Here is a 10497-nt window from a genome sequence, read left to right on the forward strand (position 1 = left end):
TCCACCCCTATCTGTCTCACAGGAACCACCTGAGGAGCAGGAGCTTGAAAGACGAGCAGTAGCTCAGCCCATTCAGGGGTGAGACCAACTATCCAGAATTCCATGTCCAGATTTGGCCTCACCTGCAGTCACCTGGCAGGCTGCTGCAGCCCAAGAAAACCTCAATCTTCAGATGCCCTTGCAAGAAACCTGAGGGGCTCCCCTGATAGGTGCAGATGGGGCTATTATGGAGGGCAGAGCAACATTGTATTATCAGCCCTTTACCACCACTGACTTGCTCAGTTGGAAACACCACACTCCCCCTTACTCCGAACAGCCTCAGGCAATGATAGACCTCATGGAGTCTATGCTCCAAACTCATCAACCCACTTGGGATGACTGCAGGCAGCTGCTCCTCACTTCGCTTAACACAGAGGAAGGAACGTCACAGAGTCCTTGTAGCAGCAAAGACTTGGCTGCAAGAGCATGCCCCTAATGATGTTGTAGATAGACTCTGAGGCTTGGGCTAGAACTGTCTTTCCAAGTGAAAAGCCCAACTGGGATTTCCACAGTGAAGATGGCCATGCCCATATCAACAGATACTGGGAGGCACTCCTATAAGGAATGAAAGCTGGTGCAAAAAATATATATATACCCTACAAATATGGCAAAAAGTACAGAAATAATTCAAAAGAAAGATGACCCACCAGGGCAATTTTACAAGAGGCTCTGTGAAACTTATCAGATAAATACTCCATTTGATCCAGAGAGCCGTGAAAGCCAGCGGTTGATTAATGTTGCATTCATAGCCCAGACAACACTCGATATCCGAATGAAGGTCCAAAAACAAGAGGGGTTTGCTAGAATGAATGGCACTCAACTCCTAGAGATTGCTAATCTAGCATTCCTGAACTGAGATCAAGAGGGAAAAAAAGAAGCAGACCTATGAATGAAGCAGAAAATACTCCTGCTGGCTGCTGCTTTCAGGCAACCAGATGCCACATCCAATCCAAGATGAGGGTCAAAGGCCAGTCAGTCGTTGCAAGCTTAGACAAACCCAATGCAAGGAGGATGGGCACTGGAAGGACCAATTCCCGAAGCAAAAGGCAAACTGAGGAAGAACACGGAGCCCACCAGGAGCTCCTGAGACTTTCCACCCAGAGGCCCCAAATGACCTCCTGGCCATAATGGACTGACCAGGCTCCATGATCCTGGGCCCCCAAGAGTCCCTGGTCAATGCCAGAATAGGGGGCCAACCAATGACATTTATGGTAGATACAGGAGCTGAACACTCTGTAGTGACTCAGCCCCTGGCTCCCCCATCAGGTCAGAAAGCTACTATCATAGGAGCCACTGGAAACACCCAAACTCGGCCCTTCTCATAGGCTAGAAGCTGTCAGTTAGGAGGACACTTGGTTACTCATGAGTTCTTGTACCTGCCGGACTGTCCAGTTCCACTGCTGGGGAAAGACTTGCTAACTAAGCTCAGAGCACATATCAGCTTTGACTCCTCTGTCTCAGATGCTTTAACTATCAGCCCCACCAAAATCCTGGCTGTGGCAATGCCCTGGGAGGAAGAATGGCGAATGCTTACTCCCAAAACACCTAGTGGAGATGACGAAGCACTCTCTTCACTTGTTAAAGGTTTCCCTATTGTCTGGGTGGAAGGGAACCCACCAGAAATGGCAATCAACCACCCACTATAGTGGTTGACCTCTGGCATGGCCTGTGTGCCTCCACCTGTACCCCATAAGCCGGGTCGCTAGGCTGGCTATAAAGAAACACATTGACCAGCTCAGAGAAGCTGGGATCCTGGTTGAGTGCCAGTCTCCCTGGAACACTCCCTTCCTCCCTGTGAAAAAGGGAGTCTCTGGTGATTATTGGCCAGTTCAGGACTTACGAGCTGTGAATGCTGCCATGGTGACCTTACATCCCACCGTGCCCAAACCATATACTTTGCTGAGTGCCCTCCCAGCAGACTCTGAATGGTTTACTTGTCTGGATCTCAAGGATGCTTTCTTTTTCCTATGGCTAGCAGCTGTCAGCCAACCATTATTTCCAAAAGAAGTGGCTATCATCCATTACAGGGGACACCAGAGAGGGGGAAGACCCCATTGTCTTAGGAAATCAGCTGGCATACTGGACAGCCAAGGCTGTTGTCAATCAGGCCCCAACTACTATGGCTAAGGTATTGCCACTTGCAAGCCTCCCAAACCTCCTCACCCCCGTACACTTTAGATGAACATCAGTGGGCAAAATCAGAAGGAACAACCCTAGAAGAAGATGGATGGTGGAGACTGCCAGATTAAAGAAAAGACATAACCCAGTCCCTAGGATATTCATTGGTAAAACAGCACTACAAGCTGACTCACTGGGGGAAAACTAACCTAGAAAATATGATAGGCTGATACTACTATTTAAGTCACCTACCATCATTGTGTTCAGCTGTGAGCATGCAGTGTGAGACCTGTGCCAGAAATAACCTTGCCCAGGGGCTAGTTCAGCCACCTGGAATACAAGCTACTGGGATGACTCCCCTGGAGTTATTAGAGGCAGATTTCTCAGAAGTATGGCCATGCCAGCGCTATAAGTACTTATTAGGTCCCTACATGAACTGAAAAAGCCAGGGAAGTCACTTGACCCTTTTTAAAGTAAATTATGCCTCAGTTTGGACTTCCCCTTATGATTGGGTCAGATAATGGCCCTGCGTTCATGGCAGAAGTCATACAAGGAATAGCAAAGACCTTGGAGATAAAATGGGAACTTCACACTACTTACTGACCCCAGAGCTCTGGGAGAGTCGAACAAATGAACTGCACTCTCAAGTCCACCCTGGCTAAGCTTTGTCAAGACACAGGGTGCCCCTGGGTGGATGTCCTCCCATTGGCCCTACTCCAGGTTCGATGTACACCTCAAAAAAAAGGTTATTCCCCTATGAGATTCTGTTTGGCTGACCATCCCCTTTAGTTGCCCAGACCCAAACAACTGATATCCATCAGCTGGGGAAAGCAATTTTGACCTAGGATTTAGGGGCCTTGGAAAGACATTAAAGAAAATAACCTGAATCACCTGAGAGAGAGCCCCAATTCCCTTTGGTAACTGGGTACATAAACATGAGCCTGGGGATCTTGTATGGGTTAAAAATTGAAAAAAAAGAGTCATTACAACCCACCTGGGTGGGGCCGTATGTTATTGTGCTTGTCAATTCTACTGTAGTTAAGGTTGCAGGGCTGGCTCCATGGATTCATTATACATGAGTGACCAGAGGACCCCAGGACTTGGATGGTAAAGAGCCATCCTAAGCAGCTGACCAAGGTGACTTTCCAGAGGACTGAGACCTGACAAGGAGTCTACAGCGCTGCTGCAGTCACTCCATGGGCTGACTGCTCTATGCATCGTGGAAGATAAGGATGATGACAGATGCCATCCTTACCCCTAGACCCTCCTGGCCCTAGCTAGGGCCAGGATTCTCTCTTTGGTCCTGACTATTGTTCCTCTGTTAATTCATCCTCCTAGAATAAATTTCAGGAGGCTCAAGAGGGGTAAATGATGTGGCTGGGCCTGGAACTCAGAATAGCTCAAGGCTAATTGTTGCCATTCCAGGACACTGTGACTCTGTGAATTTTCTGCCTCTACCTCTCCCCATCTGAGGTGATAAAACAATCTGAGACCTTGAGAAGCTGAACACCCTGCTTATCTGACCCTTTCTTCCTGAGAAAGGACTCTGGGCTACACCTTCCCGATGGGCTGCTTCTTCCTAATAGACTACCCCTTAGCATACTGGAAACCGCCCCTTCCCAACTTCCCAGTAAGACTGTGCTGGGCCCCCAAGAGGGGCTGAGACTTTGAGTGTTAACTCCTCCGGCCGCTGACATATTAAAGAGTTACCCCTGTCTCTCCGGAGTGCTGCCTTTTTGTTTCCCTGCCTTCCGGTTTTCCGAGACAACAGCTGGATCCTTAACCCTGCAGAAGTGATCCTCTCACCTCCTGGCTGCCTTCTCCAGGGCGCCTGCCACATGCAGCCACTCCCAGTGTCTCAGACTCAGTGCCCAGTGACAAGAGAGAATCTCGGCCCTGTGCAGGTTAACCCCCCACCCTGCTGGCATCCCTGACAATCCACGTGACTCCCCTACCCCTCAGTCTCAGCCCAACACCCCCACTCACCCAGCCTATGCTTGTTCCTGTGGCACACCCAACCTGCACTGCACTCAGGGCACCCACTTGCCTCCGCTGACTTTAGACAGGGTAAGGACCTGTGCAGCCTGAGTAGAGGCTGGAGCCACAGCAGGGTAGCACGCCCACCTTGTAGTGGTCACCCCTGCCACCAGTGCCACAGCCAAAGCTCCCTCGGGCCGGTTGCACTCAGTAGGAGCATTGGCTGCATCTCAGTGCAGCCTCGGGCTCCACAAGGCAGAAATCCAGGTGAGGTGGGGCACAGATCTGGTTAAGCCATGCTCTAGGCCTCCAGTGACCTACCCTGGGAGGAGGGTGGGGGCCAGTCAGGGGTGATGCCCAGGGAGTTTGTTTGGAGGCAGCCACTATCCCCAGCTCCTCCTGCAGGCTGTGGTTAACCTCTGTGAGGGTCTGGCTCTGGACGACCTTCTAGTCACAAAGCCAAGGTTGCCCTAGGGCTTCCTTCCCATAGCTCCCTGTGGCCCAGATGTCTTGGGCACCCCTCCTCCCAACTCACCTTTGCAGACCCTGGTTTTAACAGGCAGCTCCATGGTGTAGGCCCTCTGGAAAGCAATTGCTATTTCTGACCTTGGCTTTGTCTTGGCATTAGAGAGTCTGTCTGGTTTCAGGTAGGGGGATCTGTCTTCTTCCAGGGCATCTTCAGGTCCAAAACATCACAGCCCCAAACAGGGGAGAGTCACATGGTTGTTATTGTTGGTTTCCATAAATGTTTTAATTTCAGTTTTTGTTTGTTCAATGTTTTAGAAATCATTTGGGAGTAGGTTGCTTAGTTTCCATGTGTTTGTGTATTTTGGAGGGCTCTTTCTATGGTTGATTTCAAGTTTAGTTCCATTATGGCCAGAGAAGATGGTGGGTATCATTTGGATTCTTTTAAATTTGTAGAGACTCCTCTGTGCCCTATTATGTGGTCAATTGTTGAAAATGTTCTGTGAGGGAGTGAGAAAACAATGTATATTGGAGTTGCTGGGTAAAATATTCTCTCTGTCAAGTCCATTTAGTGTATGCTATCAATTAGCTCCTGTATCTCTTTGGTTATTCCTTATCTAGATGACCTGTCCAGTGAGGTGTTGAAATCCTCAACAATTAGTGTGTTGCAATCTATCTCTTCTTTGAGATTTAGCAGTCTTCAGTGTGTTTCTATGCCTTGTGTTGCAAACATAAATGTATATATAACTGTTACATGTTTATGGTGAACTAATTCTTTTAGAATGATTTAGCGTCTTTGTCTCTTTTCACCATTTTAACCTTAGAGTCTATTTTGTCCAATATCATTATTGCAACTTTGGCCTTTTCTAAAACTTCTGTTTGCGTGAAACAGCATGCCACAGCCTTTCACTTAAATCTATGTGTTGATCAATGAGCTCTGTTTCTTATGAAAAACGTACAGAGAACTTTTTCATTTTTAATCCATTGATCCAATCTGTGTCTTTTATAAAGTTGAGGAATTTAGTCCAAGAACATTCAGTGTTATTATCAATATGTGTGGATTTGCCTGTCATGCTGTCATTTTATTTATTTATTTTTAGTTCTTTTGTGTTCTCTTTTATTTATCTCTCTTTAGTTTTCCTCCTGTACTATTTCCTGCAGAGCTTGTTTGATGTCGATGAATTCTCTCACTTTTTGTTCATGTAGGAATGATTTTCAGGGCACCAGATCCAGGACACAAACCACACAGCCAAGTAGGTGGGATCTAGCTGCCCTGACATCCATGCCTCCTGCTGTCCCCCCATCCTCATATTTAATAGCTACTTTTACATTCTTTTTGGTGGCTTGGAGTAAATTAGAGGTTTTGTCTTCAAGGTCTGGGGTTATTTTTTTTTTCTCCATGATCTAATCAATTTGTAGATCATTGCTTTTTGAAGGATGATTTGATTTCCTGCATTGTATCTCCAGACATTCTGTTTCATTCTTTTTTGGGTTGTCTATCATTTTCCCCCCTTTATTCTATTTAATACATACTGCTTAGCATTTTACACTTACTTTTTGCACATTAGTTTTTTACTCAGTCTTGCATATAAACACCTTGACTTTGCTTTTTTCACTTATTTATAATAACTACAATTTATTTCATTTATACTTCAGAATACACAAAGTAGGGAACCAGCAGTTAGCGTAATGGCTATGTCGCTGGACTCCCACGTAGTCGACCGCGGTTCGTGTCCCGGACCCGGTGGCTTAAAAAACTCACACCGGGCGCGTGTGCGTGCGTGCCTAAGATCCCGAGAGGAGAATGGAGGAGAAGGGATTGTGGCATGAACATCCCCCCTGGGGGGTGATTTCTCGCTTTCTGTCTCTATGTCTCTCTCTGTCTGTCTGGCGAGCGCACGCGCCCTACAGTGAAAATCTCTCCAAAAAAAAAAAGAATACACAAAGTAATGCAATTATGTAGTAAATTTTATAAACAGAATCTTATTTTGACACTTAATATTACCTTTTTTTGTGTATCTCAAGTAAGGTATATTTTCTTTTTTTTAACCTTCTTTTTTTATCTTTATTTATTTTGTATATACATTCAATGACATTGTTTAGCTTATGAAGTGAACATTTGAATTCTTCACTGGAAAAGTGCTTGCACATCAATGTTTATTGCAGCACTATTCACAATTGCTAAGACATGGAACCAACCCAAATGCCCCCATATAGATGAATGGATTGAAAAACTGTGGCACATATACTCTATGGAATACTATTCAGCCATAAAAAAACAACAAAATCCTGGCTTTTGACAGAAAATGGAAGAATATGGAAGATTTACTGCTGAGTGAAGCAAGCCAGGCTTTGAAGGAGAGATATAGTATGTTCCCACTTAATATATACTGTCCACACTCTATGACTGAAACCTTCTTTATTTTGAAAGCAAAAATACTTAATTTACAAATATTAATCTCTATTACCTTATTAAGTCAGTTATAAAATAAGTTTCAAATATTTGTTGTACACACACACACACACATATATATATATATATCTCACATAAACGCATTTTATATTTCTTTTGACATTTACATTGGAAATACGAACAATTGAATACTAAATGCTTGAGAAAAAAATCCCCACATTAAATATCAATATTGCAAGGCATTATCCATTTCCTTTCTGGTGTGTAATGGAAATGGAAAGTGTTAATTGCCTTCCAAGAACACATCTCCCTTCCCTTCTTTCTTTGCAGATAGAATACTGGTTTGCTTAAGAACTAATTGCATCCACTCGTAAATACTCAGCATAGCAGATTTCCTTGTACATCCTGGTAGCCATATGAGCCAGTTCTAGCAGAGGAAGTCTATTAAGTGAGACATTTGAAAAACTTTCCTTTTTCTTAATACACATAGGAAAACTTAGTTGGCATGTACTTTTCTTTTCTTCTTCATACCCTGAGCACATGTTACCCTAACACGTGGATGTGAACAAGCTCATTGCCTATGGGGGAAAATGTCCATTTGCTAAAGATGGCACAGGAGGGAATTAGATTAAACCGTTGGTCCTTCGTGATTTCCTTGAGCAACTACACAAAAGGAATGCCTGACTCTAGACTCTTTTTGACATGATAAAAATAAATCCTCATTTAGTCAGGCTTCTATTATACATAGTCAAAATACAATCTCAGTTGCTCTCACTGGCTTCTTGCTCAGATCACTCCAACTTGTACATATAGAATGACAAAAATATAATTCTATATACCTGTTCATTGTATGCTTTGAGATAATTAAGCTCTTCAAATTCCTCAAGTAACTTTGATTTCATACAAAGGCTTTTCAAAAAGGTCAGGAGAAATGTATAGTATGAAAATACTATTCATTCATTTAAAAAATTTCCTGCACCAAAATTAACTCATACTTTAATTGCATATTTTTTATGATATTTTTTAATTCCCTTGTATACTAAAGAAGAATTCATGTTCCTTCCTCTTAAATCCAACTAGATAGAAAAAATGTATAGAAATCATTTCACAATTAAATATAAATAGGATCTTGCTTGATATTTGTATTGTGTTTTAGGGAATGAGCTTTAATTACACTACTAAATTTGTTTATTTTAGAATAAATATACACTTATTTAACTTCTTCCTGTATATTTCTCTAACAAAAGAGTATTTATAGAAAATAATTTTATGAAAACTTACAAGGTTTATTATTACTTTCTGGTTTCATATTATTTCTTTATTCATTAAAAGATCACTGAGAGGGTGTGGCGGTGTGGCTTGGCTGGGGGCTGTGGTTGTAGCTGCAGCTTTTCCTGCATTCAGAGCAGTATACTCCGGGATCTGAGCAGAGGGGAAAGTCATCTCAAAGGCTGCCGTTTTACAACATCTGGCACAGGGCTGCCTCTCCCTTCCTCCCCAAAGTTTGCACGACGTGCACATTAGGCTGTAATTAGGGTATCTGGGAGGAGAACTTTCCTGGGGATGCTTTGCTTTTCTTCTGCTCTTGGTGAGAAAGTGCCTCCTTCTTCCAGGATCAGGACTTCTGCCATCCAGCACCACAAAGAGACATTCACACACACATGCACACACACACACACACACACACACACACACACACACACACAAGACAAACTTAAGGTGACAAGAAAGCCCTAGCTTCACTTCATCTCTAACTTCCAACTTAAGCAGGACTTGAGAACATCTGCACTTCTGGATTTCAGGACAAATGAAGAACAGTCTCTGTGCTACAAAGATGAGGAGTCTGCTTCTTCTGGTGCTGATTTCAATCTGCTGGACTGATCATCATTCAGACAACTATACTCTGGATCATGACAGAGTTATTCATATCCAAGCAGAAAATGGCCCTCATCTACTTGTGGAAGTGGAACAATGTGGGGACACGTTTAGAGAAAGAACCTGAGGTGTGGGGACATGCTCTGAGCAAACACCACCTGTCCTTTCGGGGTTTGGCAGAACCTTGTAACTTGTCCTTTCCTTGACCTTTGGCTACAGACAGAGCAAGGGTGGAAATTACTAGGGGCATGCCAACAGACACATCTGATGGACTTCAAGAAACATCTTGACCCCCAGTTAGCAAAGTTCAATCTCTGCTCTGCATCTGAAAGGTTCTTTAGCCTTCTATGGGTGTGGTGGTGCACTCCTTATGGAGAAGTTCTTTGGCTTCTTCCTCACACCTAACAGCTAGGTTTCTCTGCATTAGAAAAGAAGATGAGACTTTCTCTTGATGGGATTATCACCAAGGGATACACCTGGCCCAGTATGACTAAGCCCTTATAGATTTGTTAACTGCTTCTTATTGTCTGTAACCTGGCAACGAATCTATGAAGTGTCATGAAACATACATATGTAATGTATCCTTGTACTATAAATAAAGAGGCCCAGTTTATATGGGTGGCTCAAGCAGCAGCTCAAGTAGCTCAAGCAGCAGCTCAGTATGGCACAAGTTGCTTGGGCTACCTAGGCTCAGACTGCCTGTGTCCACTTCTACCCTGTCTCTTTGTCTCATTCTTTCCAATTCCCTGGTCCTCTCAAGATGGAGGGCTTTCATTTTCTCATCCTCTTTCTCTTCCTCATCAGCAGCCCTTTGATCATGATTCAGCCACACCCAAACCCTGGGGTGGACGCCTACAGAACAAGCCAAAGTTTTTTTCACACAGGGTGACAATGCCATGTTGCCGGGGACCAGCCTCAGCAGGGGTGAGTTGGCTCGATGGAGGAAGCGCTGGAAAGAAAGGAAGACTAAGGCCTCGTGCCTTTTCATGCACGTCCTCAGCCAAACACTCCCAGAGATTGCTCTCTGAGGAGTGACAACTATTAGGAATCATTGTACCTTTTTATTGAAAATGCGATACACGCAAGTAAATGGGAGAGGGGCTACGTGTACTAATTATCAGTTCATAATGTTTTAACAATAGAAACCATTCAGGGTTTGATTAAGGGCAGGTCTATTAATCATCAATACAGTTCAACAATTTTTTGATTGATGAAAGCAGGTTCCTGGTAACTTCAAGCAGTGCAGTTTCAGGAAACAATTCCAGCAAGCAGAGTTAACTATCAACCGATATTCAGCAGCAGCCGTCTTATGATTACTGAAAGAAAATCTCAAGCATAGATATTAGTTCTTATGGATTTTCATAAAGAATGATACTTATATAATTCTATAGGGATCTAAAACTTATGGAATCCTAATATATTTACCTATCCTAAAGAGGTGAAGTTAGTGTTCACTTGATGAGGGCGGGGATATAGCCTTTTCAACTGGTGGTGAAGTGATTAATAAGTTAATGAAAAACTTTAAAATGGGTTTATGGTGTTGTGGATACACTTGTGTAGCCTATAGCACCACTGTTATGTATTTTGTTAGAACATTAGTTACCATGGGA

General features: G+C 43.7%; 1 pseudogene; it reads left to right on the forward strand.

The window, feature by feature from the left end:
* Positions 1–8846: 8846 nt before the first annotated feature.
* The window catches only part of LOC102497612 (hyaluronan and proteoglycan link protein 1-like), a 2981-nt pseudogene continuing 1330 nt past the window's right edge, over positions 8847–10497 (forward strand).

Source organism: Tupaia chinensis, unplaced genomic scaffold, assembly GCF_000334495.1.
Source record: "Tupaia chinensis unplaced genomic scaffold, TupChi_1.0 Scaffold000651_1, whole genome shotgun sequence".
Lineage (NCBI taxonomy): Eukaryota > Metazoa > Chordata > Mammalia > Scandentia > Tupaiidae > Tupaia > Tupaia belangeri.